Below are 11,275 nucleotides of genomic sequence, written 5' to 3'. Positions count from 1 at the left end.
AACTGTTTGCTAATCTTGTTCCCAGAATGTGCTGTCCCCAACTGTGGACTGTCTGCTAATCTTGTTCCCAGAATGAGCTGTCCCCAACTGCCAAACTACAAAATGTAACTTCTCTCCCTGCCCTCTCCAAGGAAAGTATATAAGCTCTGCTCAAGCTGTTCTCAGGGCTCTATCTCTCTTTGCTATAGAGAGCTCGGGCCCCAGCATGCTGGTCTCCAAATAAACCCACCCTTCTGCTGTTACATAAGAGAGTCTCTTGTGGTCTCTTACTCCGACGTTTCCCGGACCCTTACAGAACCACCAGCCTTCGGGTTAACAGCCGAACGCGCTAACCCGTTGTGCCACAGACACGCAGCACTGAGCCGCCCTTCTAGGTGCTGGGGAGTAAGGAGGACGCGCCCTATATGTTTGCAGGGTGCTCCTCCAAGTTCCAAAACCAAAGCATCCAGGGATTCAAAGCGTGAATCGCTGTGTTTGTCGCCTAGGAGACTTGGCGACTGCGGGGTTCCAAGCCAGAAGGGCCGCGGAACGGCCTTGGCCTGTCGCTAAGTCACCCCGTCTCAGAAGTCGCAGCCGGGTGGGTCCTAGTGGTGGCCTTCTCTGTTCTTTGCGCCACGATCACCCTGGGAAAGTCCTGTGCCCGCACGACCGGCCGCTCGCCCCTGCATTTCGGATTTCTGTGTGCATCAGTGGGGCTCCACGATGGCAGAGGTCGAGGACGTGGTCCTGGGTCCCCTCGCCGACTCCCGGACTCGGCCGTCTTCGGGCGCTCCCTTAGGACTTGCTGGATTAAGCCAGGGACGTCGTCACGTTGGACTCTCCCGAAGAACCCCGAGGGCGGACTTCCCAGAGTTCAGCAAAGGCGAGGTTCTTTATAGAAGGCGCCCCTCGCGGTGGTTTCCCGGTAACCTCGGGAGGCGGGAAGCCCTGCGCACGGCCTGCGCTGTCCCAGCTGGAGCTCCCGGGGCTGGGGTGGGTCAGTGGCCGCGCCGGGAGCTGGTGGCCTCAGGAGGCGGCGGCCAGCGGGCAGCGGCGGCGTGGCGCTGCACCCCGCGACGCGAGCTGGGCCGAGGTGCGCGTCGCCTAGGTCCGACGTTCGGAGACGGGAATCGGTTCCCAGCGCAGCCGAGTGAGAAGAAAGGGGAGAGCAGAGGCGTGAACGGGCCGTAAAGGCGACGACCTGCGGCCGTCCCCGCAGAGCTGCCGCATATTCCAGCTCCTCGGCGGGGACAGGACGCGGAGGAGCAGCTGTCTCGCGCGGTTCGCCCTAGCGCACCGAGGCCGGCGCTCCGCGGGGTCCGCAGCAGCCTCGGCCGGGATCCCAGCGCGCAGGGCCCTCCGCGGACGTGGCCTCCCTTTTCTTTCCATCCACTCTGACCTCTGCGGCGCTGGGCCACCTACCTGCGACGCCAGTGCGACACTTGCCTGGGCTCCAGAGCTCTCTGTGGTCTGGGAAAGGAAAGCCTACCGTGCGTATCCCGCCTCGGCCTAGAGGACAGGTTGCAGCGGTCCTTTCCCTGCCCGAGAGGTGACAGGGCCAGTCCTCCCCAAAGCGCAAGCCTCAAAAAGTGAGGCGCTGCCCCTGGATCCTCCGGAGGTGCCAACCAGCTTGTTCTGTTCGGGTTTGCCACCTCAGTGGGGCCTTTCTGAATCCAAATGAGAAGTGAGAAGAGAGATTCAAGGCTGCCTGGATAGTTTAGGTCAACTCTGGCCCATGTCCACTGTCACCTTACTGATCTCTGTGTGGTGCTGCGGCCCGGACCCAGCGCCTCACACGTGCCAGGCACCGCTCTACCACCGAGCCCAGCGCCAGCAATTTTTAGCATTTATTTTGCGAGCAGTAAATGACTCCAGTGTAACACAGGCTAAAGCGCAGGGATCTTCAGTGTGAGAGCACAGGACTTTGGACAAGAAGTAACCATCTCTTAGATGAAGTGATACAAAATTTCCTGCACCCTAGAAAGTCCATGGAGCCCCCTTTAATGTTTTATTGGGGGGGGGGAATCGATTCATTCAATGGGCGAAGCACGTCTATTGTAAGGTTGAGAAGCGCGTCTCCAAACTTTAACAAGATGGCCCAAAATGTGGGGGCTGTGAGGAGCATTGGTGGTTCAGTGGTAGAATTCTCGCCTCCCACGCGGGAGACCCGGGTTCGATTCCCGGCCAATGCACCCTTTTTCTTAGCGCTTGGGAGCCCTCCTTTCGCCTTCCCTGCCCTGGTCTCCAGCAACCCTGGTCAGGAAAGACCACAAAGGCCACGACCTCAGGGTCACTTCCCAATTGCCACACAGGAAGGGATCTCGGCAGGCACAGGCTGACTACGCAGTGTCGGTTTGCCTGTCCCGTGCCACCCTTTTTCCTCGGATCTGGAGGGTCCTGCGCACGGATTCACTTCCTGCACTTGGACAGGTCACTTTGGACAGATCACTGGGCCCCTTCTCCGTGCAGAAGGGGATCCGGAAGGGAACACCCGATGGCAGTGCCACGGGACCGGGTGCTCAGGTCGCGCGGGAGGCGCGGGAGGCGCGGAGCCCAGACCCACTCGCTCCGCGGGTTCTGCGCGTGGCCCCGGCAGGCGGACAGCCGCCCCTTGTGCCTGGTGATCCCGGTCAAAGTCCGCGTCCTCTAGGGAAATTCAGGGTGGCCCCTGAGCCCGGAGAAGGGGACGACCTTCCAACCCTCCTGTTTCGCCCGCGACGGGCACCGTCTTCTGTGCAGAGGTTGGAACCCCTGGGGCTCTGCAGCCCGCCCCCCCTCAGGACCTCGAGCCGCGTGGGATTGGAGGAGGAGCCAAGGGACCAGGCCTGTTTTCACCAGCTCTTCGCCTGCACAAGCCTGTGTGGGTCTCAGCCAGCCCAAGGGCTGCCCACTCCAGCGCACTGGCCAAGGGCCACCGGTCCTTTGCTCTCTTGAAAGGGCCTCGGGAAGAGCTTGGAGGGAGACGCCAGGACAACAGAACTGAGAAGAATTGGCTTCAGTCTGCGGGGAAGCTCTCCTGCCCTCCTCCTCCTGCCCCCCACCCTTCTCCTCCTCCTGCCCCAGCCCCCCCTGCCCCTCCTGCCCTGCTCCTCCTGCCCCTGACCCTTCTGCTCCTCTTCCTCCTGCCCTGGTTCCCCCTCTCCCTCCTCCTCCTCCCCTCCTTCTTCCTCTTCTCCTGTACATTCTCCTCCCCCTCCTATAAAGTCCTGAAGGCTCCGTTTCCTTCTTGCTCCTATACTCCCTCCAGGGTTGATTCTGAAGAGCTGGGCAGCAACCCAGATTATTTCAACACCCCGGGTCATTTATTGGTTTTGGTACTGAACTAGAACTAGCCTCAAAAAATAGTTAAGTTGTCCCTTGGTTTATATTTTCTGGAAGAAATTGTACAGGGAATTGGTATCACACACACACTCCTCTCTCTCTCTCTCTCTCTCTCTCTCTCTCTCTCTCTCTCTCTCTCTCTCTCTCTCTTTCCCCTGTCCTATTTAGTAGAATTAATAAAATTAAAAAAAAATACCTAGACTTGGTGTTTTGTTTAGCAAGCTTTTGAGCTGTTGATGCCAGTTTTAAATACGTGAAGACTTAAGTAGACTATGTCTCCTTTTGTATATACTGCTTTGATTCTACTGATAAATTTCTATACATTGTATTTATATTGTTAGTCCAAAATAATTAATTTCTCTTGAAATGTTATTTTGATGCATCTGTTATACTTAAGTATGCTGTTTAATCACCCAATTTGGGGTCTCCAGGTGTCTTTCTGTTAGTGATTGCTTGTTGAGTGCCATTGTGTATGGTTTTCCTTCCTTTAACTTGGTTGAGATATGTTTTATGGGCCATTTAGGGCAGATCATGGTTGGGAATGAAAGAAGTAATCTCTAAACCTCAGGTGGATCCTATCACCTGGTGGTGCTTCCAGTTTAACCTTACCCTCTTTGACTTTCTACCTGCTGGATCTGTCAATTACAGTTTGAGAGAGGCTGAAGTCTCCAACTAGAGTGTGCATTTGTCTCTATCTCCTTGCAGTTCTTTCAGGTTCTGCCTGACACATTCTGTCACTCTCCTGTTAGGGACACACTTACTAAGGATTGTTATATTTATCTTTTGGGGAACCGACCTCCTTATTGTAATATAATATCCTTCTTTACCCCCAATGATTTTCTTTGTCTTGAATTTTCTCTACCTGATACTAACATAGCTACAAATGTTATGCTTCAATCAATATTGGCCTAGTATATCTCTCTCCACCTTTTTACTTGTAATTTATCTGTTAAGGGAATGTTGCTTGCTGGGCACGGTGGCCCATGCCTTAGTCCTGTAGTCCAAGCTCCACTGGAGGCTGAGGCAGGAGGATTGCTGGATCCCAGGGGTTTGGAGCCACACTGGACAATGTAGTGACAACCTATCTCTTAACACATTTTTAACAAGTCGGTTTCTGTTTTGCAAGTTGCTCTGTATGCCCGAAGGTTCCATTGTGATAAGAGCAAGAAAATTCAAGATGAATCACAAAAGGAATTTTTCTTCAATGAGTCTGACGTGGTGATTTATGAATTCCTCACTGAGACAGAGAGTAACCAACCATAATGAAGACACAGAGTGGTGCCTGTGCCCAAAGTTTGGTCAATGTCTTATCAATGAGAGTCAGGAGGAAAGGAGGAATTGTTTTCACAAAGTTGTTTTGTTGACATGCTAATATTAGGGTGAGGGCCTGGAGCTTTGCCTTCTTACATGAGCAAGCCAAAGCCACGTGTGGACAGTGAAATAGAGCTTGAGCCCTCCCAGCCAGAAACTGCCAACTCATCTCTAGGCAGCTTCCTGGGAAACCAACCAAACATGTTTCTTCTGCTTCCCATGAACATTTGTCACCTTTCCTTTGTTTCCACTCCCAGCAGAGTGCTAAGTTGTTTACAGTCAGCCCCATTTTTGAAGCACTAAATGTTCAAATAAGCTCTTTAAACTGTTTATTGATGCACTAGAGTTATCCCTAGTAGAGAGGTTCATTAGGGCACATTTGTACCTGCACATGACGCCATCAATCTCACTCCCCAGTACCTTTCTTTTACTTCTCCTGCTCTTTCAATTATAATGTGCTCAGGTTTCTGTTTAACATCTGAGGCCAGAGGAGCTTTCCTGCAATGCATACAGATTATTTTGAGATGCCTTATCAATTTTTATTGACTATATTTGAACCTATTTAATATTGCAGTGTTTTGTTCACATAAACACTGTATAAAATGTAAAGGAACTTGGGTACACATACCCTGGAATGAGTGCTCTTGGATTCCTTTACATTAGGGGATTTTTAAAAACCATCCAGCTTGTAACAATAAATAAATTTAATAAAAATAAAATAAAAACCATCCAACAGTAGGGTGTTTGTTTGTTTGTTTGGGGCAGAGTGGTACTGGAGATACCACTCAGAGGCACTACACCACTGAACCACAACTTCAGCCCTATTTTGAATTTTATTTAGAGACAGGATCTCACTGAGTTGCTTAGCTTTTTGCAGAAGCTGGCTTTGAACTCACTACCCTCCTGTCTCAGCCTCCCCAGCTGCCTGGATTGCAGGTGTGGGCCACCATGCCCAGCCCAACTGTAGGGTCCTGATACAGACACTGGAATGGAGTCAGCTTGGCCAACTCTCAGGAAAACAACGTGTCTAAGTGTCAGAGCCTTGTTCCCTGGTGAGGCCATGTATGGTGGATTTTGAGTGACAGGCAGGTGAGTATGGTCTGGTTTGAGTATCAATATAAATATTAAACATGTTTGATTGCTTTTTATTCTAATTCAACAAATACTCATTGTAAAATAAAAACATATTCCCCTCATCTTACAAATACACAAACAATCCCAAACATACATGAAAGAGTTTTCCGGCACCCCAATCATCTTGCATTGGTGACACATCTTTATCACAAGGTGGCTCAGGTGAAGTGAGTACGTACTATGTGTCCAAGGAACTCAGGAGTCCCAAGTGTCACCCTGACAATCATGGGGTCATGGTTGGTCCAGAGAGTTGTATAAAGGCCAAGAAAAGGAAAATAATATGATAGTTTGCATAAAATGTCACCTCAGGATGAGAAACTGGTGAACTAAGGGAGCGAATGTGGCCCATGTTGGAAACTTGGGGGGAAGGTTTCTTCTTCTGCTCTGAGCCAAAGGTGACTTTATCACATTTTCTGGGTGGAAGTGAGATCCTTGGGTTAGTCGGTAGTTTCGCTGGATGTCCTTACACATCTCTGATGATGTTTGAGTGTTCCCTGCGAGTGTGTTCCAGGGAGTCAGTGTGCGCACTCTGTATTCTGAATCCTGCAACCTGACTTCAAGTCTGGGTGGGACGTTTCATCTAGCTTGGATAAAGTTCATTTTCTGGATTTCTGCTTCCACATCCTGATTTTTGGTCCAGGGAAGAAAGCTGCTCTGAGCAAGGTCTCCACCAGATCCCCACTGTTCCTCCTGGTCCCCAGTCATTGTGCTAGGTATCTGTCAACTGCTTTGACAGCTCCTCAAGATTTAGAGTCCCTGTGGCCAGGTTCTGGGAAAGGCCATGCTCCACAGGGGATTGGACATATCGAATTTGGGTGACTAAACCATCCTCAGATATCTCCCTATCCCTGCCACCAAGGTACCCAGAGAGCCAACAAGGACCCCTACTCATCCCTGCCAAACCCAGTCCTCTTGTGAACCGCAGGGTAGAAGATCTCTTGCACTGAAAATGTGCTGAGAAACTAGGGACACAAGGCAGCTTCATCCAGGCCAGGCCTACTTCGGGGTTAGCAGAGAAAAGTGGGAAAAAAAAAAAAAAACTAACTGGTAAGACACCTGCTGTCTGGTTCCTAGACCCCCATCACAAAGGGACTCACAGTAACCTGACTGGGTCAAAGAACAGGTGAGGAGGCCATGGACACGGAATGCCTTACTCAGGATTGGGTGGGGGCTAGCTCAAATAGCTCGTGTAGATTCACATAAACCACTAGATAATAGCCATTTTCTGGTATGCCTCTCTTGGGACCCCCATCCCTTTGTGAGCTCCATCTTCTTTCTACTTACTACTCGAATAAATCCTGTTACTTTGCTGTCACCCCCCCCCCCAGTACATTTCATTCTTCAAATTTTCAATCCCACACTCGGTGCTACTCACACCATTTCCAGCGGCTGCATTGGAAGGCTGCTTTTGTTCAGAAGCTCCTCCATCAAGGATCTAGAGGCTTGAGAAAAGGAAATTCCTAGACACTTTAAAACTCAAGTATTCTCAGTAAGGCGCTATAAATTGACCTTTCGTGGTCCACGAATCTTATATGAGGAAGAAAACCTCCACGCTGTTGGAGAGGAGTAGAGAAGGCTTTTCATCACACTAGATCAGTCTGTAGAACTCCAGACCTGTACTTGCAGTGTTCTGAATACCTCTCTGGTAACCCCCTGCATCTAGGTTTTGGGTAGTGGTGTTATTATTTTTTTTGGGGGGGGGTGGGGGGCGCAATGTGGAGAGAGAGCCGCTCTGCCACCTTAGCCACTTAAGTCGGATCAGGACTACCTGGGAGCTTGAACGTCTTGGAATTGGTCCCAGAGTGGCACGAGTGTGGTAGAGAACGCGCCTTTGAAGAGCCTCCACTGGGCAGGTAATTTGTATTCGATAGAACTGCTGAAATCAGTCTACAGACCATCAGTCATTTACAAGAGAGAATGACCAACCGACAGCAGACAGCATATAGCGCTGGGGGTTTTCTCCAGAAAGACTCATCAACAAAGATGCAGCCCCATCTTCAGTAAATGAAGGAAAAGGAGGAAAGTCCAGAAACTTGGGAGGAGACTAGTATTCGTTTTGGTAGGGAAAGACTCCTTTAGAAACCAAAGGAAAACAAGAGCAGAAGGATTCGCTGCACGGTGAGCCACGTATCAATCAAAGAAACTCAGATCTACTTTTAGCAGACACAAACACGACAGGGAGAGCGCGAACGCAGTCCCCACTACCACAAATTATGCAGTCGAGTTTCCCACATTTGGGGAAATCGCAGGGGTCAGCACCTCCGCAGTGCAATGGAGAAGCCTCGCCCTGGGAAAACCACCTGCGTGATCATGGTATCTCCCCTGCCAGGTAAGTATGACTTGGTCGCCTGCCCTCGATGTACAGCCTCATTGCCCTCCACTGTACACACACGGTCACTTCACACCCGCAATCCCGGGCCTCCTTAGCCCTCACGCACAGCGAGTGGACCCTGTGTAGAGTCGTGCGTTGCTCCCACCGCACACCAAATGGATCGCCTTTCTGCTGCAGGTGCCGGCTCTGCCGCCCCGCGCCCCCTTATCTACATACGCCCTCCCTCGTGGTGACGTCACAGAAGGAGCCCCGCCCCGGACCTGCGCCTCGCCTTGGGTCCGTCCGCCGCTCCCTGCCCTAAGCGGTCCACTCGCCCCAACTGCGCCCCCGCAGCCGCTGCGGGAAGTGCGCGGTCGCTCCCTCCTTAACTCGCGTCCCGCCGGGGGCTCGGGCGGTGCGCGGAGCCCCTTCTCCCGGAACGTGGGTTCGTTGTAATAGAACTTCTCTCCCCAACCCCGACCTGCGCCCGAGGATGTGAAGGACAAGCGGCTCCCTGGCACCGCCCCTCCTCGGTGACCCTTTGTCTCTTCCCGGAGGGCCCGGGTCCTGTGTGGCCCAGGACGAGGAAGTCCACTCGTGTCGGACAGGACGTCCCCTGGGCAGTGGAAACGTGGAAAGCCCAAGAAGGAAAACGAGGCGGTGCAGCAGTCCCCGCTCAGCAGGGGAACTGGCCACCGGGGCAGGGACCGCGGCTTAGAGGGAGACCTGGAGGCCCTCCGAGGGAGCCCACAGAGGACCCCGGCACGAGCCCTGTCGGCGGACCCTGCTGCGCTGAGAAGGCGGCGGCCACCACCCCGCGAGAAAGCCCGGGGCGCTCTCGGCACGACGGGTCAGCTCCGCCGGGGGAGCGCCTCGCACTCGGAGGGTGGACGGCTGGGCCTTTGCTCCGAGGCCTGTGCTCTACCCAGAGGCTGCTTTTATTCCAGGCGGTCACTGGTCGGCACCGGTGTCCCCGTGGACATCGAAGGTCGCGGTGACAGCCGCTGTGGAGGTGACTCCCGGAAATCTCACTCCGGGTCCGAGTTGGGCACAAAGCGGGACCCCTCCAGCGAGCGGTGGCGTGGAAGTCCTCGCCCGCGGTCTGCAGGCCTCTGTGCGCAGCCGCTGGGCTCCAGGGAGAGCATGCGTCCGGCCGCGCAGGTTGGGAAGGCGACTTCCTTCTCGCTGGCAGATGAGCCTGGAGCCTGGCGGACCCCATCACTGCGCAGAGCCTTCTCCAGGTGCGAGACACGTGGTTTCTAAGGCTCGCAATCTGCAGCTCCCTGGAGGAGCAAGCCTACCCTATATTGAGGGGTTTCCTGCAAGCAGATCACTGCTGCGCAGAGAGGAGGACTGTCCTCTCCCTTTGAAATCCCCTGCCTTAGAAAAGTGATGAAACTTAAACAAAATCATCGTGTTAGTCAGCTTTTAGGATCTGTGATGGTTTCAGTCCGAGGTCTGTGGATTTTCTTTTTTTTTTAACCTGAAGAAGGCAGAATCATTGCTGCAGAAAGGTGAGGCAGAGAAAAGTTGCTCACCCTCTGGCAAACACAAACAGGAAATTGTCAAGGACATAGTCCCCAAGGGCATGCCATCAAGGACTCACTCCCTTCTACTAGGTGCCACCTTCTACAGGTTCCACCACTCCCAATAATGCCATTAAATGTGAATCCATCAATGGATCCATCCACTGAAGTTAGAGCCCTCGCAATGCAGTCCCTTCCCCCAGATTGGTTCACCTCTGAACACCACTGCTTTGGGGGGGCCAAGCCTTCAACACATGAACCTTTGGGGACGCCACCGAACTCCCCTGGGCTTCGCCACCAGCCTGAACCCCTGGGTGTGGGGCTCCTGAAGTTACGGGGCGGGGGTCTCGCAGGAAGGGTCCTGAGGTGATCCACCAAAGGGTGCTGGGGTGTCCGGGAGAGCCAGTCAACGGGTGGGCAGCGGGTAAGGGCGGGAACAGGGAGAGGAAGCAGAGGTGGGAAGGCGGCGTGTGTGGGACCCTAGAGCCGCGCGTTTGGCTGTCCTGGCGATCTGGGCTTGGGAGTCCCAGTGACCTTGGTTTGGGTTTTCTTTCGGAAAAGAGCGATGGGAAGCGCCACGTTAGGTTGGGGCTGCGGTTAGGACAGGGAAAGGGAGCGCAGGGGAGCGGCCTTGGCAAAAGAAGTTCCCTGACCGGGAATCGAACCCGGGCCGCGGCGGTGAAAGCGCCGAATCCTAGCCACTAGACCACCAGGGAGGGGCGGGTGCCCTGCAAAGGTGCATCTCCTCGTGCAGGCAGCTGTCTGCGGAGGCACTTGCAAGACCCAAGGCGCCCCCTGGGAAGGCTGGAGTCGCCTGCGTGTCCGCCACCGCCCTGCCGCGACGCCTCCCACCCGCCCAGGCCTGAGCGAGTCTCGGGCGGAGGCCAAGCACAGGAGCCCGCCCCGGTTCCGCCCGGTCCAGCTTTCGCACAGCCTGGCGCCAGCGCCCAGCGCACCCTCGTCGACACCGCGGCTTCAGGCCCCCAATCGGCCTCCTCGGCCCTCGGCGAGCAGCAGGCCCACAGTCATCGCCCTGCGGAGGTCGGGGCTGCTGGGGACTCGCGGGCTCCGGACGCCCACCGCGTGGGGGGCTCATTGCTGTCGCCGCCCGCTCAGGAGCGCGGAGCCAGACGCCGGCGCAGGACGTCTCTGCCGCTCGAGTCCCTGCGCTCAGTCTTCGCGCGTCCCCGTCTCGCGGACCCTCCCGTCAGCACCGAACGCGAAGTGGGGAGAAGCCCTCGCGCCCCGCGAGCAGCGCGCCTCGGCGCTCGCGCCCCAACGCCGGTCAGCTCGGGGAGGTCCCGGGGCCGCGGGGGAGGGCGCGATCCCCAACCGCGGCTCCCGCTTGTCCGCCCGTCCGCGCCCGGGTCTCCGCGGGACTCACGGCCAGCAGGCGGGCCTGGGTGCCAGTGCTGGGCGAGGCTGCAGGGAGCGGTGGCTCCCTCTCCGCCGCTGATGGACGCGCACGCCGCCGGTCCCGCGGCCTTCGCCGGCCTCCTGGGGCCTCCTTCCCTTCCTCCCGCTTCCTCCGCTCCGCTGCCTCCTCTGCCTCCCGCTTCCTGCTCAGCGACTGTTTGCCGGAGAAGTACCTTCGGGAAAACGAGCACGTCCCCTCCCGGGAGTCTGGGCCAGGACACCTACGCCAACCAGCCCGTTCGAGGGTTCCCCCGCCGAAACCGAGGCGCTCCTCTGC

General features: G+C 55.1%; 3 non-coding genes across 3 annotated transcripts; 1 reads left to right on the top strand and 2 right to left on the bottom strand.

Annotated features, from left to right (window-relative positions):
- Positions 1-2,100: 2,100 nt before the first annotated feature.
- Trnag-ccc (transfer RNA glycine (anticodon CCC)) lies at positions 2,101-2,171 on the top strand. The gene has a single exon. It is a non-coding gene; the product is annotated as a tRNA-Gly (tRNA).
- A 5,748-nt stretch (positions 2,172-7,919) lies between these two features.
- Positions 7,920-8,082, bottom strand: LOC144249424 (U1 spliceosomal RNA). Its single transcript, XR_013342221.1, has one exon. It is a non-coding gene; the product is annotated as a U1 spliceosomal RNA (small nuclear RNA).
- Positions 8,083-10,226: 2,144 nt separating this feature from the next.
- Trnae-uuc (transfer RNA glutamic acid (anticodon UUC)) lies at positions 10,227-10,298 on the bottom strand. The gene has a single exon. It is a non-coding gene; the product is annotated as a tRNA-Glu (tRNA).
- Between the last annotated feature and the right edge of the window lie 977 nt (positions 10,299-11,275).

The sequence above is a fragment of the Urocitellus parryii genome, chromosome 11, assembly GCF_045843805.1.
Source record: "Urocitellus parryii isolate mUroPar1 chromosome 11, mUroPar1.hap1, whole genome shotgun sequence".
Taxonomy (NCBI): domain Eukaryota; kingdom Metazoa; phylum Chordata; class Mammalia; order Rodentia; family Sciuridae; genus Urocitellus; species Urocitellus parryii.
This window is presented reverse-complemented; position numbering and strand designations above follow the sequence as displayed.